Raw genomic sequence first — 18,158 nt, forward strand, 5'->3', positions numbered from 1 at the left:
TCTTGGTTTTCTACCCATTTCCTGAGACTAGTTTTCCAGCTTTAACATTGATTCTGTTATTCATCATCCTCCCTACAGGTGGCTTTTCTGCTTAGAGTCCAGTCAGTCTCTGTGGCTTGCAACCAGACAACTCTGACTATGCAATGGTGAAACAGTAATAAGAATCGGACAGTCTAACTCCAGTGTCTATCTGACCTTTTATCCTGCTTCCTATCACCTCTCACAGAACTTTCCATTTGGAAAGGACCCTAGCAATCAGTTTCAATTTTATTGATAAGGAAACTGAGACATGAATAGTTAATTAAAAACAAGAATTCTCTAAATTTCAGTAGAAATGATAAATAAGATGAAAAACAATTTCAAGTTACAAATGATTATATAAAGGACTGTGTGTGTGTGTGTGTGTGTGTCCCAAGTACTGTTACATCTAAACTAGGAGTTGAAGCCACAAAGAGTGAATAAAAATACAAAATAGAAATAACTCTTTTATGTTTAAGGAATAGAAATACTCCACAAACTCCAGCAGAGGATGGAATAAGTTGAGTAAGTTGAATTAGAGAGACTCTGGAGCTACAAACTAAGGGACCCTAGCCACAGATAAGATGATAGTAAAGAACTACGTTGGAAATAAAGAGAACTGTGACTATCTACAAACCAAACCCCGAGTCTACCCAACTCCAGCTATCTTCTCCCAGCTTAGGTCCTAGAGCTCTGGAAGGCAAACATATACTCCTCAGTCAAGAAACTGAAAGACGTAGATCCAGAGATTCCTCTGTTCCAATGAAAAGAACTATAGGTAATGGCATCTGGGAGTAACCTCACAAAAAATAAAACTCTGCCCAATCTTGATTGTATTATTATGTTTATCAGTTGAGAAGCCACTGTCATGCCCATAGCACTCCTAATCGCTATCTCAGTGCCACATCCCTAAATATTAACAGATATCCAAGACCTTCAGAAATTTGAGAAAAGTCTCTACAATCAAAATGATGGTTTAAACTTCAATAATCCAAAAGGGAAGCACTTTATAAAATATATTCAGTTCTTTAACCCTAAGGACTCTGATTTTTAAAAAGTCCAGGAAATCTTGAAATAAGTTATGACGTCAAGATGATGATACCAATTGACAGACTTCAGGAGAGGGTTTTATGAAGATGGTTTTATTTATTTGGTGCCATTTACCCTAAAGATGGGCCTTTAGTAATATAACCCGAGTGAATGTCTGCCCTGCTTCCCTTGAAAGTGTAAAGGACAGCAACTTTGGAAAACTGAATGCTTATCTAGAGATTAACATTCAAATGAATAGGATTTGGAACTGGAACTTATTTCAGTCCAACAATCTAGTCCAAAAAGTGAACTCGCATTCTACTCAAAAAATACTTGGAAACTGATGCTTGAAGAAAACAATAATACATCCAGTATTATCCTGCCAAAAGAGTAGTCTGTGAGTTAATTCCTGAAAGTTCAGCACCTGTCAAAATTTGGGATATGAATCCCCCAAACTGATAAATAACACCTACTGGGAAAGCACTTTCATGATACACACATCTATCCAGGTGGTCTAGCCTGGAGTAGTTGTTTCTGATTTAAAATAGGGAAAAAATGAGCAAACATCTGTTAAATCTCCATGATGGGGCTTGGCCTATTGATGCAATTTTAACACAGAATGGTCATAGACAACGGTCTATAAAGTACATTGTTCCCACCTCTCCAGTGAAATATTTTGAGCAATTCCCTTTTCACTTGAACCATTGCTAACTAGAAAGAGAAATCTAAAATGTTTCTCTTGCCTTCCTTTCTTTAGCTTTTCCAATTTTGTCATTGTTAAGGAGGTGTGATATTTCTCATGGAGGGCTTACATAGCTCCAAAAAATAAATCTGTTATATTAGTAAAGTAAAAGTAAATTTAATGTAATTTATCCCTAGAAATTTAAGAACAGTGATAAATAACAGTAATTAAAATATAGAATAAGCACAGCTTTCAGTTAGAAAATAATAGAGAATGGGTCAGTCTCTTCACTTTTCATCTCCTCCTATCTCTCACACTTAACTTTTTCCATAACCCAAGATACCTGCTTCAAACAGTGTGTTTTTCCAAGAAAATGAAAGGCAGAGAAGACGGCTGTTCAGTCTCCCCAAAGCTGTGGAAATAGGAGGACCCCACAGTTCTGTTAAAGAATGGCCTTCCTATTGCTATTGGATAGCTCATCTTGACGTGAAACACAGCAAACTAAAATAACATGTACTAAAGAAATCTTAACTTTGGATGTACACTCACTCTCACTTTCTAAATTGGAAGGCACTAAATTAAAGGACCATTTCTTCTGTACCTCATGAGGTTGAGTTTAGGTGAAATTTCCTGGGAGGAGCAGTCAGGAACAGAAGTTGAGGAGTACTGAATGCCTCTGTCTAAAAGAGGGAAAAGAATCTGAAGGGGTGATCCAAGCAGGGGAGCTCCTAGGTCTGCTGGCAAATGAGAAGAATGTGAACAAACAGACCTCAACTAAGTGAAGCAAGAAACCAGGAGAAACGCACTTGTTGGGGATGGTCAAAGGCATTTTGAAACATGAGTGCCTAAGGTTCATGCTGAAGTTACTGTTTTCTGCCTCACAAACACCATCTTCATAAGCACCACCACACTTCTACTAAAGTATGCTCCATCCATGGGTGGAGTGAGTGAGTGTGTGTGTGTGTGTGTGCGTGTGTGTGTGTATCTGAGAGAGAGAGAGAGAGAGAGAGAGAGAGAGAGAGAGAGAGGAGGCACTAGGTTTCCCATCTGGGACTATACAAGGCAGATAGGGAAGACAATAAGGAAGTACAAAGCCCTGAGGCAGAGGAGCCCACAGGAAGGTAAGCAGCTAGTCAGCTCGTACATTGTGGAGTCATTTAACTCTGAATCAAGGATCAGAGAGATTCTTGCACCAGTCTTACAAAACCCAAGTTCTATTTAGTGAAACAAATTCAATGCAATTTCTAGTTTGACATATTGGCATTTATCATCTTTGGTTTTGGAAGAAACTAGATGGAACAGGGACTGGCTCTATAACTATGTGGCGTGTTTTCTTCTCCTTATGATCCACCTGAAGCACAACTACTTATTTGCCTTAAAATTTCAGCACTTTTAAAAAGCTTATTTTTCCTGCAACTAAAAGAGGTACTGAAGACAACTCAGGAAGATATCAGTTAAACCTGTCTTGTATTATTCGGGTTGCACCACTGTTGATGCCCTTCTGTATCTGAAAAAAAAAATTAAACCATGCAAATATTTACTTCTGTTTTATATCCATGCAGTAATTCTTTCTCCTTGGAAATGCCTTACTTATTTCCTTCATCTCACTGGAGTTGAAGTTCCATCTTCCTTCCCCTTTGACTTTTGAAAGTTTGTCTTTAAAAAATAGATTACTGTTTCCCCTGAACTAAAGAAAAAAAAAATAGTTCTTTTCATTAGGTTATTATTCACCCTTTATGTTTGCCTTTTCTTCTTTCCTGCCAGTACATTCCATTAAAAAAAAATCTTGTTCAATAACTAGTTGGCTGAGTTCATTTTCACATAAATTTATTCATATCACAGCAGCTACTTGGCAAAGAATTCTACAAAATTCACTGACCTTGAAAGACAGACAGAAATGGGGAATGCTCTACCCCTTTATACCAACCTGGGAGAATATTTACATGATGGTTTTTAGATACTAGAGGCTACAGGATATAAAACAATACTATAACTGTTTATTAAGAGTACCAACTTTATTCCCTTTGGACTATGGGCTTATTATTTTGATGACAACCTGCCAGTAGTCATTTTCTGTGAGACTAGTATGTGTTGCCCAGTAACATGGGCAGAGGTTCCTGAACAGACTGCCTCAGTCATTATGATCCATATGGCCAAGCAGAAATGAACGGGCTGGGGAAGGAAGGTTCTTGCTCTATATCAGAGTCACTCAGCTTGCCCAAATGACAGAAACAGGAGAGAGCCTAATGTGACTTTTTAATAGCATTTCCATTTTCTTCATGTGCTCATTCATTTAATATCACCTCTTCAAGTCTTCTCTAAGCACTTACCCTGTGCATCACATTTCTGATCTTCAAGATGTTCTTTAAAAAAAAGAAAAACCATATTTTATAGAAATAATGTGGAGGAGATTCAGAAATCTTGTGGTACATTCAATTTATGAATCCAATAAAAAGGAAATATACTGTCTTTATCATTTTTGTGCTCTTTATGGGATCCACCAACGTTATTATGAGAAGAAACAATTATATCCCCCAGAAATTCAGAAAGAAGAAATTCACCTGAAATCCTATGACCCTTCAGTTGTCACCATTAGCATTTTACTGACTGTCTTTTCATACACTTCTGTGACTACACTCTCCTAATTTAAATAAATGGGCAGAAATCCCAATAAAATTTCTATATCATTAATAACTTGCTCTTCTTGTCATTCTGTCATGAACATCTCTTTTTCAACAACCTACTGTGTATTTTTCTGTGTGTGTCCTTCTCCATGTACACATATGCATATCTGACATACATGTATGTACATGACCCAGTTATAGTTTCATTCAACAGGGTGAAGAGAAATAAAGACTTTAATATTAGCCAGTACTCATATTTGTCCTTGTTCTACGCCCCCTCCCTACTGATTTGTGTCCAGATTCTTGGGAACAAATCTATAATTAAAATCCTAAAGAGGTACTTCCCTAAAGACTTCCAGAGGCCTCTGAGAGAGTGGGATACAGCACAGAAGAAGGCTATCTCTTGCCTGCCCCACAAAACACAGGGCAGCTCTGGGCAAGTCAAGGCCAGAGTACCCAGAGGAAGACTACAGAGGAAGCGACATGTGCAAGAAGACCTAGGAAAGGCAGCGAAAAGATTGCAAAAAGTGCTAAGAAAGGAATGGTTCTTAACTAGAAAAGACAAGAGGCAATTTAGTAAAATAGAGACGAGCACCAACACTACAGCCAGAGTGCCTCAGTTTGAGTCACTTACCAAAGTAAGTAATTCTCTTAATTCCTCAGTGCCTCAGTCTCATCAGCTGCAAAATGGGAACAATAATAATACCTCTCTCATAGAGTGTATTAGTTTCCTAGGGATGTTATACATAATACCAAAAACTGGATGGCTTAAACAACAGAAATGTATTGTTTCACAACTCTAGAGGCTGGAAGTCCAAGATCAAGGTGTTGGCAGCAGTGGTTCCTTCTGAGGGCTTTAAGTAAGAACTGTTTCATGCCTGGCTCCTAGCTCCTGGTGGTTTTCTGGCAATCATCACCTTGTCGATGTATTGATGCAATCTCTGCTTTCATCCTCACGTGGTATTCCCATTGTGTTTCTGTCTCTACATATCATCTTCTCTCTGCATGTCTGTCCCTATGTCTAATTTGCCTTTTTTATAAGGACACCAGTTATATTGGATTGGGACCATCCTTCATTTTAACTAATGACTTCATTTTAACTTGATTACCTCTGTAAAGACCCAATTTCCAAATAAGGTCACATTATGAGGCACCAAGGATTGGGACTTCACCGTATCTTTTTGGGGAAAACACTATTCAACCCATAACATAGGGCTTTTATGAGAAGCAAATTAATTGGTGTTCATGAGTGCTTAAGCACTGCAAAACCATCAGCTAGCATTAATAATAGAGATCAGTTTTATATAAACTAACAGTGAAATAATGTACAGACATACCTCATTTTATTGAGCTTCACTTTGTTGTACATAACAGATCTTGCATTTTTTGTTTTTACAAATTGAAGATCTATGGCAACCATGTCAAGCAAGTCTATCAGCACCATTTTTGCAACAGCATGTCCTCACTTCATGTCTCTGTGTCACATTTTGGTAATAATTGCAATATTTCAAACTTTTTTCATTATTGTTCTATCGGTTATGGTGATCTGTGATCAGTGATCTTTGATGTTACTATTGTAATTGTTTTTGGACACCATGAACATTTCTCAATGAGAAAGCAAATTTAGTCAATCCATGCTGTATGTGTGAACTGTTTCACCAGCTGGTCATTCCTCTTTCTCTCTCCCTCTCCTCAGGCCTTCTATTATTTGAGATACAACAATATTTAAATTAGGTCAGTTAATAACTCTGCAATAACCTCTAGGTGTTCAAATGAAAGGAAGAGTCATATGTCTCTTACTTTAAATCAGAAGCTAGAAATGATTAAGCTTAGTGAAGTAGGTATGTTTAAAGCCAAGATAGACTGAAAATTTGCACCAGTGAGCCAAGTTGCCAATGCAAAGGAAAAGTTCATGAAGGGAATTAAATACACTACTTCAGTAAATACAGGCATGATAAGTGAAACAGTCTTATTCCTAATAAGAAGAAAGCTTCAGTGATCTGAATAATAGATCAAACCAGTCGCAAAATTATTATAAGCCAAAGTCTAATCCAGAGCAAGGTCCTAACTCTTTTCAATTCTACCAAGGATGACAGATGAGAAAGCTGAAGAAGAAAAGTTTGAAGCTAGCAGAGGCTGGTTCATGAGGTTTAAGAAAACAAGCCGTCTCCATAATGTACAGTGCAAGGTGAAAAAGCAAGTGCTAGTGGAGAAGCTGCAGTGAGTTATCCAGGAGATAGCTAAGATCACTGATGAAGGAGGCTATACTGAGCAATAGCTTTTTAATGTAGATTAAAAAGCCTTATATTGGAGGAAGTTGCCATCTAGGACTTCCATAGTTAGAGAGGAGAGGCCAATGCCTGGTTTCAGTGCTTCAAAGGATAAGCTTTTATTAGGGGCTAAAGCAGCTGGTGACTTTATTTGAAGCCAATGCTTATTTGCTATTCTGAAAACCCTAGGGCTCTTGAGAATTACACCAAATCTACTGTTTCCTTCTATAAATGGAACAACAAAGCCTAGATGGAAGCACAACTGTTTATAGCATGGTTTACTATTTCAAACCCAATGTTGAGACCTACTGCTCAGAAAAAAAGATTCTCTTGAAAATATTACTGTTCATTGACAATGCACCTGGTCGCCCAAGAGCTCTGATGGAGATGTACTAGGAGATTAAAATTTTTTTTCATCCCTGCTAACACAGCATCCATTCTGCATCCCATAAATCAAGGAGTAATTTTTACTTTCAAGTTTTATTATTTAAGAAATGCATTTCCTAAGATGATAGCTGCCTTGGATAATGATTCCTCTAATAGATGTGGGAAATGTAAATTGAAAACCTTCTGGAAAGGATTCATCATTCGAGCTGCTGTTAAAAACATTCGTGATTCATGGGAGGAGGTCAAAATATCAATGTTAACAAGAGTTTAGAAGAAGTTGATTCCAATCCTCATGGATGACTGAGTGTTTCAAGACTTAAGTCCAGAAAGTAACTGCTGATGTAGTAGAAATAGCAAGAGAACTAGAAATGGAAGTGAAGCCTGAAGGTATGATTGATTGCTGCATTGCAATCTCATGATAAAACCTGAACAGATAAGGAGTTGCTTCTCATGGATGAGAAAGTTTTCTGAGATGGAATCTACTCTTGGTGAAGATGCTGTGAATATTGTTAAAATGACAACAAAAGATTTAGAATATGACATAAACTTAGCATGTGTTAGGAGGAAAGTAGTTTTTAATTAGGGGACACACCTTTTTTTTTTTTTTTTGAGATGGAGTTTCACTGTGTCACACAGCATGGGTGCATGTATAGGCTCCTGAATCATTTTTTAGCCCAGAAGATTGAGGACAGGCAGAGGAAGTAAAAAACATGAAATATATGAGTGCTAAGGGAGGGTGTTAATATAAAGTAGAAAAACAATATGTACACTTAAAATAAAAACAGTATTCACCTTGTGGGGTAAATACTTACATAGTTCTGACCAGCTCACTCTCCCTGAATGCAAGGCATGTGGAAAGTGTTCTGAAGGTAGCTTGTGATGGTAAAACCAGAAGAGAAGAAGTTAGTTCTGTGCTTTAAATGGTTAATAGCAGCAGGTTCAGATAGGATGTTGTGTCTATCCCTACGATAAAGTCTGACTCACAGAAATAGAGAATACAATGGTGGTTACCAGAGGCTGGTGGGCAGAAGGTGTAGGGGAAAAGAAGATATTGACCAATGGGTGCCAAGTTCCAGTTAGACAGGAAGAGTAATTGCTGGTGTTCTATTGCACAGCAAGGTGATAGTTAATAATGATGCATATTTCAAAATAGCTGAAACAGAAGATTTTAAATGTTCTCACCACAAAGAAATGATAAATATTTGAGGTAGTAGATATGTTAATTACTCTGATTTGATCATTCCACAATATGTACATGTATCAAACCATCACTTTGTACCTATAAATATGTATCATTGTTATTTACCAATTAAGAAGGAAATACAAATTTTAAAATGTAAGACTAAAAATGTTTTTAAAGCTATAACTGCTAAGGTAGCAGAAGGGGTCCCATGGGCGTTGTTTGTCTTTGTCCTGGCAGTGTATCCATGCACAGACCCAGGCACCTGTACTTCCCACCTCTGTCATCTCCACACCACTCCCATAGCAACCTGCTGACACATTCTCTAAACAAACTGCAAGGTGATTTAACAAGTGAATTTTCCCCCCAATATTTTCTGGCATCCCTAAGGTCTCCTCCATTCAAGAAGTTAGGCATGCTGTAGTAACTGCCCCTGGAAAAAGGATGACAGTGCAGAAGGCCAGAGAAAAGAAGTCTTTTTCTTTGAGTTTCAATAAACTAGGCTCTGTGAGGGGAGGGACGAGTCCTACCAAGAAAGCAGTATATTGAACAGAAAATAAACCTATAAGAACAAATTTTCCTGTCCCAGACAACTAGAGACATTTTCAGGTCTGGGAAGGGAAGTCAGAGTGTTCATCCATGAGACATTAGATGCTAGTCTGTCTTCAAAGGGGCCCTGGACCTTGTCCCTATCTCCCTAGGGAAAGAAACAGAGGTAGACACTTGAACTGATTGAAATTAAGTTTTTATCCTTTGGGAGAACAGCAGCTCAAAAACCAGAAGGCAAATAGACTTACAGAAAAACAATGCTTTGTATTAACTGCAAACATGAGTTTATGAAGAGTTTCTCACTACATTAATACTGTCAGTCAAATAATAATTTATGTCCCTTTGGTCAAAAAGTCATTGTAAGGGGACTGCATCTCTCTGCTCTGATCCATTGCATTTTGATTTACAGTTGAAAGCTCAGAAAGCAGTTTATTTCTCCAATTTTCATTTTTTTCTTTCAGTTGAACACAATATACCATCTATGTCATAATCCAATAAATCCTAGTTTACCTATTGGGAAGACTAAACAGAATAGTTGAAATTAGAACAATGTCAGAAAATATAGAATATATAGTCTGTACTTTTAAGATAATAGATTGTTTCTGATACTTCATATAAGGAGTCAAATAAAAAACATGATAGAACAATTACTACTTCAATGCAGAGATTTTTTAATTCAGAAGTCACTCATAGTATTTTATATATTGATTTACCTACAGGCATCTATAGAGCATCTGTACAACTTTAGTTTGTGATTTCACATTAACAACAGAAATATTGAATTCCTAGAAGTTTTACATTTTGATATTTCTAATTTGGCTTCAATTGGGCATTTCTTTCCAGAAAAACCAGACTATTGCACAATGCATTCATCTGGCAGAAGGCTCTCAAACTGCAGGGAGAATATTTAGCATTGATACTCAGTACCCAATTTTAAAATTTTAATCAATTGGCTTAAGCACAAGGTCACTTATTTTTAATAGGTCTACCCTCTTGAAATTTTTAAATGGTTCACTCAGTCATCTTTAATAGCCTGAAAATAATTGAAAGAGAAAAGCTTATATCTTTCCAGCTGCTACCCCACCCTCAACCCCACACACACATATACAAACCCAACCCAATTAAGTATGCACAACACAGGAATAAGTCAAGACTGAAAGGTTAAGAAATGCACTATTGATCAAAAGTCAGAATTTTTTAGCTGAGAAGAGATTTTCAGAAAGTGACAGAAGACACTAAAAATAGGATATGTATTTCATGAGCTAAACTGTAGCATTGGCCCACATTACACAGAGTTCTCAGAGTACACGCGTAAAGTTAACCAAAAACTTTCAAATCGCTACCGAAGAAGTGAGACCATAGGCCTCAAAGCAGAGCAGTGGGATCTAACGATTTGAAATCATGGTAAAAACTCTCCTGGTATGCACAGTTCATTTTCCTTTAAGCATTTTGGAAAAGATTACAATACTGGCTCCCCTATTGCCTCCACATGTGAAATATTTCTTTAAACCCAGAAGCTAGAGGCTGGCCTTTTGGAATCGGAGTGTTTGCTGTTTAAGGAAAAAGCCCTGTTGCGTCCAAAGAGAAGCTGAGACAAAAACAGGAGGGGGTCAGAGAAGGAGAGGAAACATAACATCTTTCTATTCTTTCTAATGCATTATTCTCCCTCCAGGGAGATAGATATAGATATTTTTCTCTCTAAAAATCAGATTTTTCTTCACTTTGGCAGGAGATAGAATTCGTTTGTGAACACTTTGTGCTGTAAAACTTTACCTGGAGCTGAGTTTCTGTAGTACAGAAGGGTCATGACAAATCTAGATACAAAGAGAATAAAAAAAGAAAAAGAAGAAATCATGTGTTCAGTACTGACGATATAACAAAACTGTTCCCTCGTTTGAATGGGATCTCAGTTAAATGACTGAAATCTAAAACTAGTGTATTCCTTCAAAAGTTGAAGTCTTAGAGGATTTTGATAAATATGCAGGCATCCATATCTGAACAATACATGGATCTCTGCAGAACATGCTAACATTGTCTCCTTCAGTTAAGCTGTTCTGACATGCTTCTAAATTTTACTTTTAAAAAGTTGACAGTTTTAACCATCTAATGCTCTCTTATATTGATTGTTTTCCTTTCTTTCTCCATTTAGAGTAACTGAAATGCTTCCCAAATCAAGATCAAGAAATGGTAACACAATATATGTTTGAGATATTTTCCAAAAGAAAAAAATCTTACCCCTTATTTCAGTAAGACTGAAATAATAATAGCTCTTATTTCAATCATCATCTTATTTCCTTCCCACAACGAATCTGAGTTGGGGAGAATAGATATTTTTAGTAGAAAAGAACTCAGAGCTATTAACTGAGGACTGATTCCCTTGGACCTCACTGTCATTTTTTTTTTGTATAGTACCGTACAACTCTACCCTTGTATAAGGATAAAAGAGCCACTTGAATTTCAAAATAGACAAAATGTTACATTTACAAGAAGCTGGGCTTTTCAACAGCCAGAACCTGGCAAACATTATCAGTCACCAATGAAATAAAATACACAATAGCTAAAATTAAAAGGACTGCCAACATCAAATATCAATGAAAATGTACAGCAACTAAGTAAAATTGCACAACTGTGTCAGAAAAAGTTCTAGTAGTTGCTTGTAAAACAAAACTATCGCCTGTTAAGTTTCTCTTCTAAATATTTAGCCAAGAAAATGAGACCATATGTCCACAAAAAAAACTGAACACGAATGTGCATATCATCTATATTTCATAATAACTGCAACCTGGAAAAAACCTAGGTGTCCACCCACTGGAAAATGGATAAGAAAACGTGATATAGGCCGGGCGCGGTGGCTCAAGCCTGTAATCCCAGCACTTTGGGAGGCCGAGACGGGCGGATCACGAGGTCAGGAGATCGAGACCATCCTGGCTAACACGGTGAAACCCCGTCTCTACTAAAAATACAAAAACTAGCCGGGCGAGGTGGCGGGCGCCTGTAGTCCCAGCTACTCGGGAGGCTGAGGCAGGAGAATGGTGTAAACCCGGGAGGCGGAGCTTGCAGTGAACTGAGATCTGGCCACTGCACTCCAGTCCGGGCGACAGAGCGAGACTCTGCCTCAAAAAAAAAAAAAAAAAAAGAAAACGTGATATATTCATGTAATATAATACTACTTAGCAATGAAAAGGAACATACTACTGATAAATGCAAGAATGTGGATGAACCTCAAAAATATGCTGCAAGAAAGAAGGCTTACATAAAAGAATACATACTACACAGTTCCATTTATATAAGAGGCAAAAAGTAAGAACAGTAGTTACCCAGGATGAGGAGTTTGGGTTTACTGGGAGGGGACAGAGGGAACTTCCTGGACTGATTATTAGATTCCCTATCTTCACTGGAGTTTTTGGCTGCACATTTAAGTGTTTTCTTGGAATTTATGAAAAAGTACACTAAACATTTGTTCATTTAATTGTATATTAATATACCTCAAGAGAAAAAAAGATATATCAACAAATACTGAACTCATTGATGACAGATGTACTAAAGTCCTGAGAGGAGAAGTGTCCTGGTGCCTACAACTTACTTTCAAATGTATTACATATAAAATTTTTTAAAGATGAGCTGAAGAATGGATGGATAGAAGATGTGTTAGTTTCCTATTGCTGCTATAAGAAATTACCACAAACTGAGTGGTTTAAAACAACACCAAGTTATTATTTAACTGTTGTGGAGATCAGAAGTCTGAAATGAATTTCACTTAGAGAGTAATCAAGGTGTGAGCAGGGTTGTGTCCCTTCTGGAGGTTCATGGGCAATCCATTTCTTACCTCTTCCAGCTTCTAGAGGCTGCCCACATTCTTTGGTTCATGACTCCTTCCTCCATCTGCAAAGCCAGTAGCACAGCATCTTCAAACCTCTGACTCTGCTGTCACTGCTGTCTCGCTTACTCCAACTCTTGTAAGGATCCTTATGATTACAGTGAATCCAAAGGATAATCTTCCCATCTCAAAGTCCTTAAGATGATCACATCTATAAAGTCCCTTTTGTCATGTTAGGTAGCATATTTACAGCTTCCAGAAATTAGGACATGGACATCATTCGGTGGGCCAGTGTTCTGCCTACCACAGAGGGACAAAGAAATGAATGGATATTTGACAAAGCAAGTATAGTAAAATGTTAACTATAGAATCAAAGTGGTAAGTATATGGGTGTTCTGCGTAAAATCTTCACAACTTTTTGGTTTGTTGGAAATGTTCCATAATAAAATATTGGAGGAAAAAGCTGAGGCTTCAATTCTAGCCATGAACAGCAGCTTGGCAAAACCTTTCTGTGTCCACAGAGGGAGCCAAGAGTGTGAGTGGAACCAAAGAGACCTCGTAGTCAAGATGAGAAGCAAATGGACACAGATACCAGAGTGGACTGAGAATCAAAGTGGAGACAGCTCAAGGCTATGGAAATCTGGTACAGAAGTGTCTGAAGGTTGGTAAACAGGGATAGACACAATAAGCTAACACCAAAAGCCAGAAGCAGTTCTATTCTACTGCCACTCCTCATCATGCTTAAACGCACATAAGCACACCTTTCTTGCCACCAGTTCTGGGGAGAAGAGGAGGAGAGCTAAAACTCTAAATTGGTTGCTCATAAGCATAAAGTGATAGTCAAAAGATGGAAGTACTCAGGTGCCAGGATTAAATTTACTCAGCCAAGTGGTATTAGGCATGAGATAAAAAGTAGTCTTATTGTAAAAGGAAGATGAAATTATAATCTTGCAAAGACTGAGTTTTCAGTCGATAATATTCATACCTGTAACATTCATACTCATTCTATAGATGAAGAAACTGAGTCCCAGAGAGGCAAACATTCTTGTTTTCAAGTTCAATTTCCTTCCCACTAGAACAGAGTGAGAAAAACTAATGAAAAAGGAACAGATGGAGACTGAGAGAATAAAGAGAGAGGTTTTACTGACAACACAGAGTAAATCAATTCTTAGAATAATCTGACCAAGAAAATAGTACAAAGGAAAATTTCCCAGTTTACTTTTTTCTCAATATGATATTTTATATATCTTCTGGATATTCAAAAACTATGGCTGCCCTAAATTCTTCTAAAAGAAAATTTTTTTAAATAAAACAGTATTGCTTTATATTAATAGTGGCCCAACAGCCTTTCAAATAAATCCTATGCCTCTCCTGATCCAAGTAATATGATACAGAGTCAGGGGTATATTCAAAATATGTAACATCCAGATGGCAGGGGCATTTACCAATCAAAACAAACACAACTGTAACTATCCACGTGACCATGAAAGTCAAACCTGTCAAATATCTGCCTTGTAGCCAGTGTATTTCATTCTCTGGCATTAGGAGACATCAGGTCCATAAACTGATTCTTACTTAAACAGTAGGAAAATGTTTGAAGCAGCAAGGTAATATCTTGCAATAATTTAAGATTAATCATAATAGCCAAGCCATTTAATCTAGAATTCCATTAAACATCTCCTGTGCTAAACCAAAACACATGTGCATAATTGGTGCCATCATCTGAATGTCCCCCAGAATCCATGTGTTGAGACTTAATCCCCATCGTGGTGGTAATAAGAGGCAGGGCCTTTTGGGAAGTGATTAAGCAGAGCCCTTAGGAGTGGATTCATGCCTTATGAAAGGGCTGAAGGGAGTCAGTTTAGGCTATTTTTGCACTTCTGCTCTTCCACCATGTGAGAATACAGCCTTTGTCACCTTTTGCCCTTTCATCCTTTACACCACGTGAGGACAACTAGACACCACCATCTATGAGAAACAAGACTTTTCCAGACACAGCACCTGCCTGGGCCTTGATCTTGGACTTCCCAGCTTCCAGAACTGTGAGAAAATAAATTTCTGTTCTTTATAAAGGACCCAGACTCTGGTATTTTGTTATAGCAGCACAAACAGACCAAGACAGTGGGAAAGGAAAGGTTTTAATAAATTATCTGTTGGTATAAAATGCCCTTTAAAATAAGTCTTACATCTTAATGTTTTGTTGTACTTAACACATGATCATGTATACTAAAGGTGTTCAATAAATACTGTTGAATGAATGAACCAAAATACAAATTTGTTTTTATTGTCTCAAATTCTTTTACTTAATTCGCTAAAAACACTCAACTTGAGAAAAACTTTTTGTGTTAGCAAGGTCGTAACTTTCTTACAGGTTCAAATGGGAGGTAGATAGGAAACATAGATTTTTCCTAGAATGGAATAAGCTTAAAATGTAAGAAGATTAAGTTCATTCATGCAGAGAAAGTTGATTAGCCTTCTGAGACTGCTGAAAATCTCTCCAGCACCAAAAAAGAAAGAAAGAAAGTTACCATATTGGAATATATTCTGAGATGGAATGTTTAAAAGATAATCATAGGTTTGCAGCTGGGAAAAAGAACAGCTATGTCATTACTTATAAAGCTAAATAAGATTTTGATGCTTCTGTGTTTAGTGCTTAACAAAACATAAGAGTTGCCAAGCATATTAATCCACTTCATTAGGCATTAAGTTAATGAAGTCATAAAGTCAAGGGACCTTTCTTACCATGATGTCAAGGTTCTGGTACAGTTGGATAATAAATACCCAGGGGTATCTTAGGTTTCAAAAGAAAAAAAAAAAGCCTTATTCGCCTAATATCATCCTCCAAACAGCTCTGCTTATGTTTTGAGAGGAGGAAAAATATAAGAGAGAAATAAAAAGTATAGTCCTGCATTGTTTCTCCAGACTTTTAATACAGCCCTCCCCACAACCCAACATAGGATGAGATCTCTACCAATGATACACATTGAAGAATTTTATTCATATTTTTAAGTGGGGGTGTATTCAGGTTATTATACAAAATGAGAACCCAGTTTACATCTTGGACACGTGGAAACTTGCTAGTATTTTGAATTCTTTAATACTCGGGTAAAAATGGCCTTGACTGATACAGGAAGAAAAACTTTGAGGTTTTGGGAAATTTTCTTCTTCTTTTCCTTCACTTTATTTTCAAAATTTAGGTAAAAGACATACACATGCATTTCAAGACTCAATCAATAACTTGACATTTGCTGTTTTGAGTTTTCTTTGGTTTTCAATATGTCATGTTTTAACTGCTACTACGCCTTTGGCTCTTTCTGGTAAACATGTCTCAGGAGAACTTGACTAGCCCTTGAAGAGCAAGACATAATACTGAAATCCAACTTATGTTCCAACATCACTAAAACACATTGTCCAGCAAGTCCAAAATACATTTTTAGCATTCTAGCCAGTGGTGGGGATTCAAAACACATATAATCTACCCAAACTACAAGAAAGGAAGTTCCCATTAATTACAAGAGATAATTGTTTATATTCTTCTTTTTAAAAAATGCAGTTTTCAAACTGTGCTTCCCAATATGTTGGGGGTGCCAGGGAATACTTTAGGAGCCACCGCAGGAACAGAAGGGCAAGGAGATTGTGTACGTGGGGTTCCTGGATCTATCACCCCACTCCAGCAGAGCATCCTTTACTAGCTCTTCAAACAAACCGATTATGTGTCAATCAATTAGCCAAATCAATCCATGAAATGCTATGTAGAAAATGTCAGTAATATATTATTGGCTATTTTCTTACTTAGATCTGTGAGGTGAAGTAGAGGGAGTCTGAAGAGTTGTTTATTAGTATTTGTCTCATTCAGTTCATATGAGGCTTCCTTTAAAAATGTTTTAAACAATGGAAGTGGCACTGGGCGCAATGAAAGGCATTTGGATTTTGTGGAAATGAGTTTGAAAACCACTGTTTCAAAATAAGGAGAACCACCCCCCTCAAAAAAAAAAAAAAAAAAAGTAATACTTTTTTGGTAAGCAAAGTGAAAACTTTCTTCAATAGTTGGACCAAATAATGAAGACTTCAGAATGTCCTTCTCTGATAATATTAACATGATCAAATGGCAGAATTACTGCTGAAAATAGGCCTTCCATCTTAAGATCTCTTACAACTAGACACAAGGCTTGGGACTTCATTATATGTCATTTTCCAAATGATACTTTAATTCTGTGAGTATAACATTTGGGCTCTGGCTCTTTTTCTTTCTGAACTAAACTATCTAATTCTCTCCACCCCCTGGTGAAACAGAGACTATGATCCAGTTGCATGCCACTGCTTCTCTTCAAACAAGCTGATTATGTGTCAATCAATTAGCCAAATCAATCCATGAAATGCTATGTAGAAAATGTCAGTAATATATTATTGGTTATTTTCTTACTTAGATCTGTGAGGTGAAGTAGAGGGAGTCTGAAGAGTTGTTTATTAGTGTTTGTCTCACTCAGCTCATAGTTTTGCTTTTCAATTTCAGTTCTCTAGTTTATGTATCAGGTGAGGGTTCTAAAATTATTGCACTCAGCCTAACCAAAGGCATCAGAGTTTATATTTATTGGTATAAATAGCAATTTAGCGGGGTGATGGTATTTGTTACACACAAGCAATTTGAATTCAGTCAATTTTATTTGCAAAATTCAGATTAGAGCTGGTATTAAATTCTCCACAAGAAATCAGACAAACAGAAGCAGTAATGTGCTATGAAATGAAAGAAATCCAAACAACCTCAGAGGCAGTTCGGCTCTGCCAGGTGATATTATTGAATTTGGCATTGTGAGAAAAGGGTTGAAAGAATACAGCCATCCAGGACTATTGGATTCAACACAGTGAAGTTGAAAGGATTAAGGGATCTAGCCAAAAAAACAAACAGGGACAGCCAATAATCATTCAGCAACACAGGTAGTGAGAGCTATTCCTAGCAGGCTCCATAGGATCCCCTGAATAAAACCTCAGTGGACTGGAATTTCTCAGAAATGAGCATGAATTTTTAGTTGGATTCATCAGAGGGGATGTCACTCAAGGACCTGCACAGACTATTGTGCTAGTTCAAGAGGAAAATAAAGAACAGAAAAGGAGGTAGAAGGGTTATAGTGAAGAAACTGGCAAGCAGCTTAGGGTTAAATACATTCTGAGTATCAGGGCAAAGGAAAGTGTGTGCACCTAGGTTCTTACGGATTTACCAGGGAAAGGGGAAACTTAACATAGAGTTTAGGAGTAGGAAACCTAATGAATAATACGGTGATGAAAATATCCAAATGAATCAAGTACTACAACTGACCTAGAAGCATTCTTCTTTTCCCTGAATTTTCTATGTTCTGTCCCTACTAGTCTGCCCGTGGTTCCTGAATATGCCATGAAGTTTCTCAGTTGGGGCTGAGCCCTTACTATTTTCTCTACCTACAGAAATCTCCCATTACTAACTATTAAACTAGCTAATACATTCTCATTTATCGGACTTCAGTCTAAATATCTTTTCCTCTAGAAAGCATTCCCTGATCTTGTAGCCTATATGAATCCATCTGTTATAGGTTCTAACAGCACTTTGCATTTTTGAGACACTAGCAGG

The sequence above is a fragment of the Trachypithecus francoisi genome, unplaced genomic scaffold (assembly GCF_009764315.1).
Source record: "Trachypithecus francoisi isolate TF-2019V2 unplaced genomic scaffold, Tfra_2.0 Lachesis_group9, whole genome shotgun sequence".
NCBI lineage: Eukaryota > Metazoa > Chordata > Mammalia > Primates > Cercopithecidae > Trachypithecus > Trachypithecus francoisi.